The sequence below is a fragment of the Poecile atricapillus genome, chromosome 4 (genome assembly GCF_030490865.1).
Source record: "Poecile atricapillus isolate bPoeAtr1 chromosome 4, bPoeAtr1.hap1, whole genome shotgun sequence".
Lineage (NCBI taxonomy): Eukaryota > Metazoa > Chordata > Aves > Passeriformes > Paridae > Poecile > Poecile atricapillus.
In genome coordinates, this window is record NC_081252.1 from 33,823,592 (window position 1) to 33,835,307 (window position 11,716).

Consider the following 11,716-nt stretch of genomic DNA (forward strand, 5'->3'; position numbering starts at 1 on the left):
CAGTTCATGTGCTCCTTGGCTCCTGTTCTTGCACTGTGGACCTGGTTGTGGTTCGCCTGAGATGTAATTAGACAGACAAATGAGAGGCAAGAAGGAAGGAATGTATGACATCTGCATATATGTGTCTGTACCTTCAGTTTCCACATGAAGATGTGTGAACCTCTGCCCAGACCAGGGGACTGAAGCACAGTTCTACGTGGGAAATGGAGAAGATTCTAAATCACATAGAAAATTGATAGAAAATTGCTTTTGTTCTTTGGCCATACACCAGTCTCCATCTCCTTGGAAGACACTTACCCTGAGATTCTGAGGAGGGCTTGAGCATTAGATCTATGTTGCCTGGTGTAATTGTACTGGTTATTTGGATATATTTCTTACTTGTGCTCTGGGCCACATCAGCAGGGCTGAAAGGATTTTGAGTAGCAGTTCTGACAGCAAAGGGAGAATAATCATCTTTACAGAGTAAACTCATTCGATATATTCTTGTGTGCTTTTGAACTCTTTTGACAGCAAATCTCCCCCCTTTGCTATCTACCAGAGTCCCAGACAACTAAACCTGCTCACTGAAAACCAGAGCAGCTCTGCAACGCATTTCATTAGGGGGAAGGGAAGGAACAGGTTAACAACCCCTCCCCGCAAAACCTAGTATAAATAAATATGTATTATGGCTTTCGAAGCATTTTTTTTCTTCTTCTTCTTGAAGTTTTTCTTAGAACAATTATGTGAGAAATTCATTATATGTGAGGATTTTGTAATAGCAAAGTGAATTAGCTGTTTGCGGACCTGTTCCCCGCTGTAAATGGGAACATGCCACATGATAGTGGGCCAGATTTTACTGTTCTAGGCATCACTGATATAGCTGTTTATTCTCCAAGCCTGGAAGAGATCCAGCAGGATTTAATTTTATGAGGTTTAATGTAAAGGTGTTGTATTTCATGAGATGAAATCATAACACAGTGGGTTTGCAAGAATTCTGAAAGATTATTTTTTCAGAGTGTTGGCAAGCACGATTCTCCTGTGAATTATGTGTCTAAAAGAGAAATATAGATCTTCTTTCATTGGGTTGAAATGATAACTAATCCTTAATCTTTCCTAGATGGCCTGTGTCATTAATGCTGGCTGTGCATTTAGAATGTGTGCAGGTAACAGCTTTGATTCTCTAAAGCTATGCAATGCACAGCTGTGCTGTAGCCATAGGGGCTAGCCACATATTTGAAACTCCTGCTGTTGTTTTTGGGGTATGTCTGAATTTTGGATGGTTTTTGTTTCTTCACTTTGTGAAGAAGAGAGACAAGCATCTGGCATCTCTCACCTATTTATAGCTGTAGAAGACCTATTAGTGTTATTACCTGTATCTGCAATATGTCTGTGAATATTTACCTTATGCTCAAGCAGATTTTCCTTTGGCTATTTGCTTGTAGAGAATAATAACTATTGAGCAATTTCTTGACGTTTCCCTTTAGATGTTCCTCATATATTAAGCAGATGAATGAGATTGCACTTATTTAGCAGTGTCAGTTCCCAGCTACTTCTCTCTGCTTTACAGAAGTGTGTGTGTACACTATTCACTCCCTCATTACTTTGTCTTGTTCTGGGAAAGCAGAAGAGTGGCTCTATGAAAGAGGTACAGGAAAAAAAATACTTTTATTTTTAGCTTTGCTTAATTCAGTGAGATTTCAAATAAATTGTTGTAACTATCTGTGTAAGTTTTGCTTTCTAGAAAAAGGGGGTTTTGACATTTTTAGAGTCAATCCACTAATACTCCAAGGCCCCAGAAACGAGCTCTGAAAATTACCTCATTATTTAGCCCAGCCCACAGGGATGCTCAGCCCTGTCACCAGTCTAAGCAAGGCTAAGGTTTGGCTGTACGAATGTTCACAGATAAAGTAAAACCCCTCAGCTGCAACCTTACAGGACAATATGTCTTCTGCTTATGAGGGAGGTTGGCATCTTACTCCTTGCAGTTAAATATTTTGAAATACATTATAGTAAATATACATTATTTTTAAATGCACTTAATTTTTTCTTTTTTTTTTATTATTTTTAATTTCATAAGAAGGGGACAAATTCTGGCTACGTTGGCTCTATTTTTTGGAACTATTTTAGGAACATTTACAGCATAATGAATATTTGAACTTGCGTCACTTACTGGTAATATCATGCTGTTGGTTTTGCATGTGGTGAGAAGAGGCAATACACCAGTTACTTCCTTGACGCTCATCAGTTACTTTACTCTTTTGTTCATGCCGAAATTGGAGGTGATAGAAATGCACAGCTATGTGTTACTTTTTGGGTTAGATTTGCATAAATCAAAAAAGGGCCTGACTTACTGTGACGGCATTAACAAGTACAGCTTTATCCCCATCTGTGGCTACCAAATCAGGACTGTTTTTTAAAAGCTATTCCCTTCTCTAAATTGGCAGTTCATTATGGGGGATGCTGTTCAGTATTTGCAAACATATTCCTTTGGAGGAGGGGAACTTATGCACAGCAGTATTTATGCAATGGCTGGGAGCTTAAGCACAAAATATCTTCCAGTCAGGCATCCATAAATCAAGCTGTGCTTTTGAAGGTATAAGTCTGGATATCCCAAATTGTGACTTACTATATATGATTTCAGCTCAAACGTAATCATAATTATTGGGTGCCCTTTAGCCTACAGATGAAATGGCTGGAAAAAAGAGGATGGGCTTGACTATACAGTGAGGAACTTCTTCCTAACTCAGGTTTTATTTTGGTCATATTTCACTGAAAAACCATTGCACAGAAATGCTTCCAGAATTGTTACAAGCCACAGGCTAGTGTGAAGCAAATAAAATTTTTAACTGCAACCCCCTGATCAGGAAGAAGGAGGTGAGGCTTTCAGACAGCTGGAAGAATTCTCCAGGCCCTAGTTCTCATGGCAGGCTTCAGACACCCCAACATCTGCGGAAGCAACAATACAGCTGAGCACACAAGAAGCACAGGAGGTTTCTGGAGCTCATTCACAGTAATATCCTGATGGAGCAGGTGGTGAGGGGAAACGCTCTGCAGGACTGGCTGGGGAGGCACAGACCAGGGGCAGCTTTGGCTGTCTTGACTATGAGATGGTGGATCCTGGGATGAAGAAGTAAGGCAAATAACAGGACCACAGCCCTGGACTTCAGGACAGAAAACTTGGGCCTGTTCAGGGTCTTGTTTGGAAGAATCCCATGGGATATAAACCCAGAGAGATGAAGTGTCCGGGACATCTGGTAATTTTTTTTCCCAGGATCACTTTCTCCAAGTTTAAGAGCAATCCATCATCCTGAGCAGGAAAACCAAGCAAAGGCAGCCTTGATTCCTGCTAAGAGGCCTGCACTGAAGAACAAGTTGCTTTTAACTAAATTCAAACACAATGGGCAGCATGCATGAGGTAAAAACAGGGACAGGTAACTCAGAAGGCACAGAGATGATGTCCAAGCATGCAGGGATGGGGTTACGAAACCCAAAGCATATTTGGAGTATACTCCAAGTATACTTGGAATCTGACATAGGACATGAAAGGAAGGGCTGTTACAGGTACATAGGCAGTAAGTGGGAGACAAGATAAAATATGTCTCTGCTTCTGAATGGGACAGAGGATTTGGTGACAAAGGACATAGAAATACCTGAGGCTCTCAATGCCTTCCTCATCCAGGTCTTCTCTGGGGCCAGTTCTGTTTAATGTCTTGGTTAATGACCTGATCACTGATACAGAGTGCACCCTCATCAAGTTTGAAATAGAATGTATCATCATCTCAGGTGACACAAAACTCAGGAGTGAGAGAGACCAGATGGTTGTGCTGTCATTCAAAGAGACTTTAATAAGCTGAAAAAATGGCCCATAACAATCACATGATGTTCATGAAAGCAAAATGCAAAGTCCTGCACCTGAAGGACAAACAACCCAGGACACCAGTGCATAATGGGGATCGACCACCTGGAAGGAGCCTTGGGACCTGGGGGTCCTGGCAAACACCAAGCTGACTGCTGTGATCCAGCAGTGCACCATTGTGGCAAGGAAGGCTAACAATTACCCTGGGCTGTTAGGGGAGAGGTGGCCAGCAGGTGGAGGGAGGTGATCCTGCCCCTCTACTCAGTAGCAGTGAGGTCTGAAGTGCTGTGTCCAGTTTTGGGCTCCCCAATGAAAGCAAGATGTGAATTTACCTGAGAGCCCCCCTAAGAGGACCACAAAGATGATAAAAGGATCAGAGTATCCCTCCTATGAGGAAGGGCTGAGAGAACTGTGACTGTTCAGCCTGGAGAAGAGAAGGTCTGGGAGAATCTCAGCAGCATTTATAAACACAGGAAGGAAGGGTCAAAAGAGGATGGAATCAGGCTCTTTCCAGTGGTGCTCAGTGACAGAACTGGAAGCAATGAACACAAGCTGAAACACAGGAGGTGCTGTCTAAACAAAATACAAAACTTTTTCAGTGTGGGGGTAGTCAAGCACTGACAGATTGCTCAGAGGTGTTGTGGAGGCTCTATCTTTGGAGATATTAATATCCTGACTGGACATAGTCCTGGACAACTGATTTTGTCCCTCTTTGTGGGGTTGGACCAGGTGGCTTCCAGAGGTCTCTTCCAACCTCAAGCATTCTGAGAGTCAGTGCATTTTGAAAGCCACAAGGAGTATGGCTGTGTGGGACAGATGGAACCAGCAGTACCTCTGCTGGAGAAATTGGTGGTAAGGAATCTAGAGTCACCATTCTGGAGCACTATAATTGACTGTGGGTTTTGAGGTTTTGGAACATCATGAGTACACAGGCTCATATTCTGAGAGCACATAAAACATAGCACTAGGCATCCCTTGGTAAAAATAAAACAATCAAGCTAAAAGCCTGCCTTTCTCATAATAACAACATGACGAAACATGAAATGTCCTCTTCCTTGGAATTCCAGTTTTCTATGATTTATTTTGCCAGACTGTAATCAGAAATATATGTTCCCTCAGTCTGAGACAAGTGATGTGTGAGCTGTAGCCCAGGAGAAATTCTAAGTTCTCAGAATAGAAAACATGGTGTAAATAAAATATTTTATTCAAGACAAAGAGGAGTTGCAAATCCTTCAAATTATGGGTTATAGGGAAAAGTGAAAAGGTGATTTCTAGAAGGTATCCAATATCAGAGCCATTATTTGTCTCTACTGGCCATTTAAAACAGAAAATTATTGTTGTCTCTTGCTAGGTTTTTTTCAATTTTTCCTGATTGGTATGTCAGAAGATAATGAATAATGAAATGACATTAAAATGAAAGGTGTTCATTTTTTGCTAATGGGCCTGAGAGCAGAACATGACTGTGAAAATACAGGGAGAGTACAATAGTTTTCAGAAATTAGATTCCTCTCACAAAAATTTTACTTTTAAAGTATGGAAAAATATTGAAGCTTCATCTGCTTTGGGGATGAAATATATAGGGTTTCAGAGGAGATGAAGCCTTCTGATTGTGCCGAATGCAGTCCTTACCCCAACAAATCTTCAGGCCGTTTGTTTATACTGTGTGCTCCAGCCAAATCCCCCAGCTCCCTTGGGTAATGGCACCCTTTGGATACAATCTGCCATTCGTTAAGTGCTTTGCTGCAAGGAGCCCTTTTTTATTACACTGAATTGCTCAAGCTTTGCTGGAAATCCCAGATTTTGTCTGTGCACATATGCATGGATATACTTGCAATGATTGCTGCGTTTAACTGTTCCCCTGTGAGTGAACATCGTGTGTACTGCATTCTGTGTGCTTTCACACATGTCTGGATTCTGTGGGTGCATGTGTATTCTGGCTGTGTGTGCAGGCATGTGCAAGTGCACACACACACGCACATGGCAGAGGAAAGGACTGCCTTCTTGCCATTTCACACAGCCACAAGGCATGCATTCTCCCATTACAATGCATCTTCAGAAGTGTTTCTCTTCTACTTTGCCAGAGGGGAGAGAGAAATTTTTATTGCAGTCATGTACAGAGGTCTGCTCCTGAGCAGTGTAACCTGCTTTCCTACCAAGTGTCCCACATCTGCTGCTGTAAACCCAAATTGTGGATTGCACACCATCTCTAATCTCTCCCTAGACTGTGGGAGCACTGCTTTGGGTTTCTGTCCCCTGCTTAGCTGGCAATCTTCATACAGAAATGTAGTCTCTTGGCTGCTACCCTTCTGTCAAATGTTAAGCCATTGGCCAGTAGGGAAAAAAAAGAACAGGGAGAGGAACTGGAGACACTTTCTCTAGCACCACGTGAGCCCCACCTCTTTCAGAAATCAGGGTTACATCTAGGGATTCGAGGTAGGAAGGTCAAGGGGAAGGTGGTGTGCTGGCATAGAAGACATCACTACTGTATGAAATATAGAAACAATAATGACATTACTGTTTGCTCTTTTGATTGCTTTCCTTTTTTTTATCTTTAAATATTTGTTTGCTTGTCCTAGCAATGAATCAAAGAAAATCAGAAGATTAAATAAGCGACATATGTTTTTTCTTCTGTAATTCATCAGCTTTTCCATTGCAAGAATGTCCCAGACTTTTGGAATCCATCTGTTCGGTTACAATAAACCTGAGTTTCAGCCTCCTGTTGTCATAACAGTTCTCTCTGCAGGAGCAATAGGAGCAGGAGTGATTGATGAGATCTCAACTTACCATCCTCTTTCAGCCCAGGAGGAACACAGTGCTAGGATAATTGACCCATTGTTTCAGCTCAACATATAGGTAGTCTAGCAGATAAAATGCACTTTACATTCTTCCAGCAGTTCGTCTCTGGTGGAGCTGTGCTGACTTGAAGCTAGGTTTATATGGATGTGTATGGGAATTCAAAATCAGGCTGCTTTATTTTAACTGACACAGAAGAAGGGGAGAAGTTGCTACAGGTAATCATACCCTCTCAAGTTTGGAAGTGGTATCTTGGATAGTTTCTGTGGAACAAGGGAGAAGTCCCTACTGGACAGGGACCTTTTACGCCAAGGTTTAATACAGAAATCTTTTTGACTGTTGTTGTGCAGGGCAAATGGGAGTAGATGTACTCAAGAAAATATTTCATTCCAATAGCAATAGTCACATCAGACAAGAAGTGGCTGAAACATCTCTGCATAACAGGAGATGATGAAGACACTGGAAGTCTCAAGTCCCTCTCTTGCTTATTAATTTCTTCTTTTTCTTTTGAGGTTATTTCCCTTTTTTCTCTGGCCCTTTGCCTTAGCCTTATTGGCTGTTATATGCAGAGTATATTAACTACTCTTTTATACAAAGAAGAGCTGTCAAGCCTTCATTAAGAATATCAGTTGCTCTATTCCTTGTCATTCCTCTGCAAACAACAACTAATAAATCCCCATCACTGGAAGGTGGCATTACAACGCTGTGTGGAAGTGTCTGGGAGGTTTGATTTTGATCTCTTAAATTTGCATAGTGACACAAAGGCTACAGGGTCATCTTATAGTCTGGGACGTACCTGTCATGGGAGAGTTTGGCTCCTGAATTCCTATATGTCATTTGAGGTGGGTGTTCCACAGATCACCAGCTGGTATCACAAAGAGGTAATGGCAAGCAAAGCATATCCATAAGATGCCATTTCCCCCAATCTGTTCTCTAGTAGGATACCACTAGCTATTACTCTACTGTGCCCTGGGGGACCTAAAAGAAAGGATTTTACATCTAGTCTCAAATTCTGTGTCTCATGCCAAGGAGAAGTGTCCCTTCTGTGTGTCCAGTTGTGCTGGGCATCCAAACTGGTGCTAGAGCTTCACAGTAAAGGTATTATGCCTTTCAAAAACTATTTAGTATAGATCCCATACCTGTGCAGACATTTTGGTAGAAGCCAAAGGAGCTGCCTGTATTGATTTACTCATGGGGCTTGGAGAAAGCTGTGAGAGAGTGAACCTTCACTCAGTAATTTCTTGGACTCTGTAGGGGAATGTATCTGCCTGAAGGGAGAGGGAAAACCAGGGTTTTAAGGAAGATCACAATCTGACTTCTCTTCAATCTGTGAAACTAATACACTTCTTATGCAGAGCACCTCTAGCTGTGGGGTTTTCACTTCCTGTGAAGATGCATGGAGTGTTTTCTTTGTGGTACAGCCTGGGTAAGGTTCTGCTGCTGAATTAAATAATGTTCAAATTTTATGTGAAAATTTGTGCAATTATCTCTCAGAGCTAAGGGGAAGGCCAACATGCCCGTCTTTGATCAAATGCACATGGTTTCATTTTCCACTCTTCTGCACATGCAAAATTGAATGTTTTTCTTAATTGCAGTTGTGTAGAGGTTGCTGTATGCACCATGCAAGCTTTTTGGTACATAAGAGTAGTACATGATCCAGTGTGAGCTGTGAACCACTGATAACTTCTGCAATTTTTGATACAGAGACTAAGTGCCATGCCTTTGGAAGCATGATATAGCTGCATGATTTTAGATTTTAGTTTCCAAAGTGTGCTAATAGAAGATTCTTTTAAATACTGGAGAATACATCTTTGGCTAGCAGAAATTATTGAAACTGATTTCCCTTTGCAAGCCCCACTCTAGTGATTCAGACCATGCTTTAAGCCTTTTGTCTGTAAGGTACATGTCTTATGTAGGCTTCTGTTTTAATTTACTGCACTCGTAAGCAGGTTTTTCAAACTAGTCACAGTGGTCTCTTATAAATCATAAGAAATAGTCCACCCTCAATACCCTTTCCAGTCCTACCCAATGAGTCAAGGCTTGTCAAAGACCATTTTAGAAATCTTGAATAAATCTGACATTATGTTGAGACAGCTGTTAAATATATTTATTTTCCCCCTCCCAGGTTTCCTTTCCCTCACTATGGACAATGCAATTGTAGTGCTATTTTTAGCCCAACTTTTAATTTCAGTCATATATATTTCTACCTTCCATGCACACTTAAGTCAATTTATTCTAACATGAAAAATACTGGGAGAGTCACTAACCATCACAAAAAGTTTTTACAAGCTGAACTGGAGGCTAGCTGTTGCTCATATACACTCCAGATGCCCAACCCCACCATTAAAGGAGTAAAATCAGATTTCAGGGTGCAGTCTGACTCTTACGTATGTCTTCCCTGAAAACAAATGTCTCTTCAAAGCAAAAACTTCAGCAGCAGTACCTAAAATAACCTTGTGTCTGAGGGCAGTTTACTTCAGTGTGGAAAGGAGAGTGAAGCCTGTTGATCTTCCTACTTGTTTAATAGATTTTACCTAGGAGGAGTGAGTAGGGGTATTGTGGGTTTTTTGGTGTATTTGTTTTCACTAAGAAACCTGATATGAAAAACAGAAGCCTGCTCCTTCAGCCTTCCTGAAGTTGTTTGGTATGTTGGTGCTCCTCAATCATACGTGGATCACTCTTAGGTTGGCAACCATCTTCTCATTCCCTTTTGCAAGTGCCCCTTTCTACTCCTGGTTTTCCTTTGTTGGCTGGCCTGGAGGTGAGAATTTGAAACTAGCATGGTGTGCATGTGAGGTGAGATCCTCAGTCTACCAGGGACTTTTTCCCAGCTCCCAAACACTTGTATTCTTCAAGAGTGATCAGGAAAGGTGCACTTCTGCATGAGGGCAGGGATGACCTCTGAGTCAACCAACCACTGAGCTCAACTGGTTGGGCAAAGAGCTGTGTTCCTCAGAGATGTGCTGGGGACAAGTGCATCACAAATGGTGACTGGTAGCGAGTCAGGTATGGGGCAAATGAGGTGGATAACAGTAACCCTTTTGTGCTGGTAGTTAAGTGTGAATGGTATGGTTTGCTTTCAGCTTTTAAGTTAAGGAATAACACCACTAGCTTGGGAAAAAAAGTGGAGAACTGTAACTCCTCTATTGTTGCCTTTCCAAAGGGGATTAAATAAGACAATAACTAATAAATAATATAGAGAACTTATGGGTCTGTCTTCAATCGGAGTTTAAACAAAGAGGTCTGGGCTTTTTAAGTGCCTTCTCAAATGTGCAGCTTTCTGGAAATACTTCTTAACAGAACATCCCTGGCATCGCAACAGAGACGGTACTTCCTCCCTGAGCAGTGGTGGCCGAGCCAGGACAAGCGAGGGAAATGCCGGGCTGGTGGTGACACCCTGGTGCCGCTGCGCCATCCCTGTCACGGCTCTGTGTGTGGCCAGCACCGTGTGCGTGCTCAGGGGCTGCACATGTGTGTGGTGTGACCCAGTGCCACGCTCCTGGGACACCTGTGCCCTCAGCTGCTGCAGCCCAGTCCCGCTGGCTGGAGCCCAGGCCCAGCAGCAGCAGCACCGCTGGGGTATGGAGAGAAGGAACCAGGAGCGTGTCAGGAGCACTTGACTGCTGGTCACTGGAGGGAATCAAAAAATTAGAGAATTAACCAAGGCTATATGTAAAAATTAGGTTTTGTGCCTACTCTGGGCATTGAGGGGGGTTCCCTGCAGACCAGAGAGGGGAGCTCACCTGTTTTTATTCACTGCCACCCTGCTCTCTGTAACCCATTAGGAGGGGTGGAAGACTTAGATTTTATTTATGTTGTGTCTATGGCCCTCACAATTATAAACTTCCTGAGATCAGAGGGAATAAATCCTTGCCAATTAGAAGGTCTTTTAAAGTCAAGTTGTGATGAATAAACATCTGAGCTGCAGATGTGGCACTGTAGGTGTACCTGTTGCCTTGAACTTTTCTAGTGTTAATTACTCTGGTGATTGCAGGTCATGGTTATGCACCTTAGGTATTTCTGAGGATGAAATAATGCAGTTTCTCTTTGTTCCTTGTCCATTTGTGCAATGCAGAGATGTCAGCCCAGTTAAAAAAGCAAATTTCCATTTCAGCCATAATTTTAAGCTGTGTTTACAACTGCAAAACAATGCTATTTGCATACTGTATGCTTTTAAAAGTGTGTTTCTGCGGCCACCATCATCAGAATTCAACATCTTAACTAAGGAAAACCTTACCATTGGGTAAAAATTAAAAACAGAGTCCCAGTAATGCACAAAACCACAGCTTATACAGAACTCAGGTGGATTTGGATGCCAGTGGGTATCAAGGTCAGGCATCAGTTCTCCTATGATAAAGTTAAAACTCTTTTTTCCTATGTCTAGAAACAATTTTGAACATAATTGGAAACTCTGGATCCTAACTCTGAAATCTGAGACTGTCTGGCATCAGCACAGATTTTAATGACTTGACATCTCTTTGTTCACACCAGTATCCCAGGGCAAAACACCCCCATATGAGGCACTTTTTACTCCAAATTCATATCTTAGTTTCATGGCTGTGGTAATGACAGAAGTAGTTGATTAGTAATGGCCATCCCCTTTCTGCTTCCTCTGGCCTTGTTTCTCTCTTGAACAGTTTACAATTTTTTTTTTCCTTTTCATTTTGTTTTCCCTTGGCTTTACAGTAGTACTGCATCAAACATTACCCATAATCTTTAGTCATAAGCATTTCAAATGCCTTTCATGAAGCCAGGGCATCCATGCAGTGAAACACTGACCCCACTGTGATTCCATTTGCAATGTGATTTCATCTCTAACAATCTCTTGCTCTGTGTTTCCCCACTGCCTAGTCGTGTGTGTGTGTTGGGAGGTGAGAGAGGAGACAGGGACCATTGCTTGAAATCTTTTCTCTCTCCTAGTTTTCTCCTCATCAACCCACTCCAACTTCTTAAGTGCAAAATTACACAAAGGAAACCAGCACAGCGTGATGGTGCCTGTGAATGAAACCTCACCTTTTATTAATGTTAAGTATTTCTCTTACTATGCTAATGTCTGGAAAGTATTCTGCAGATAGGCCACAAATTGCT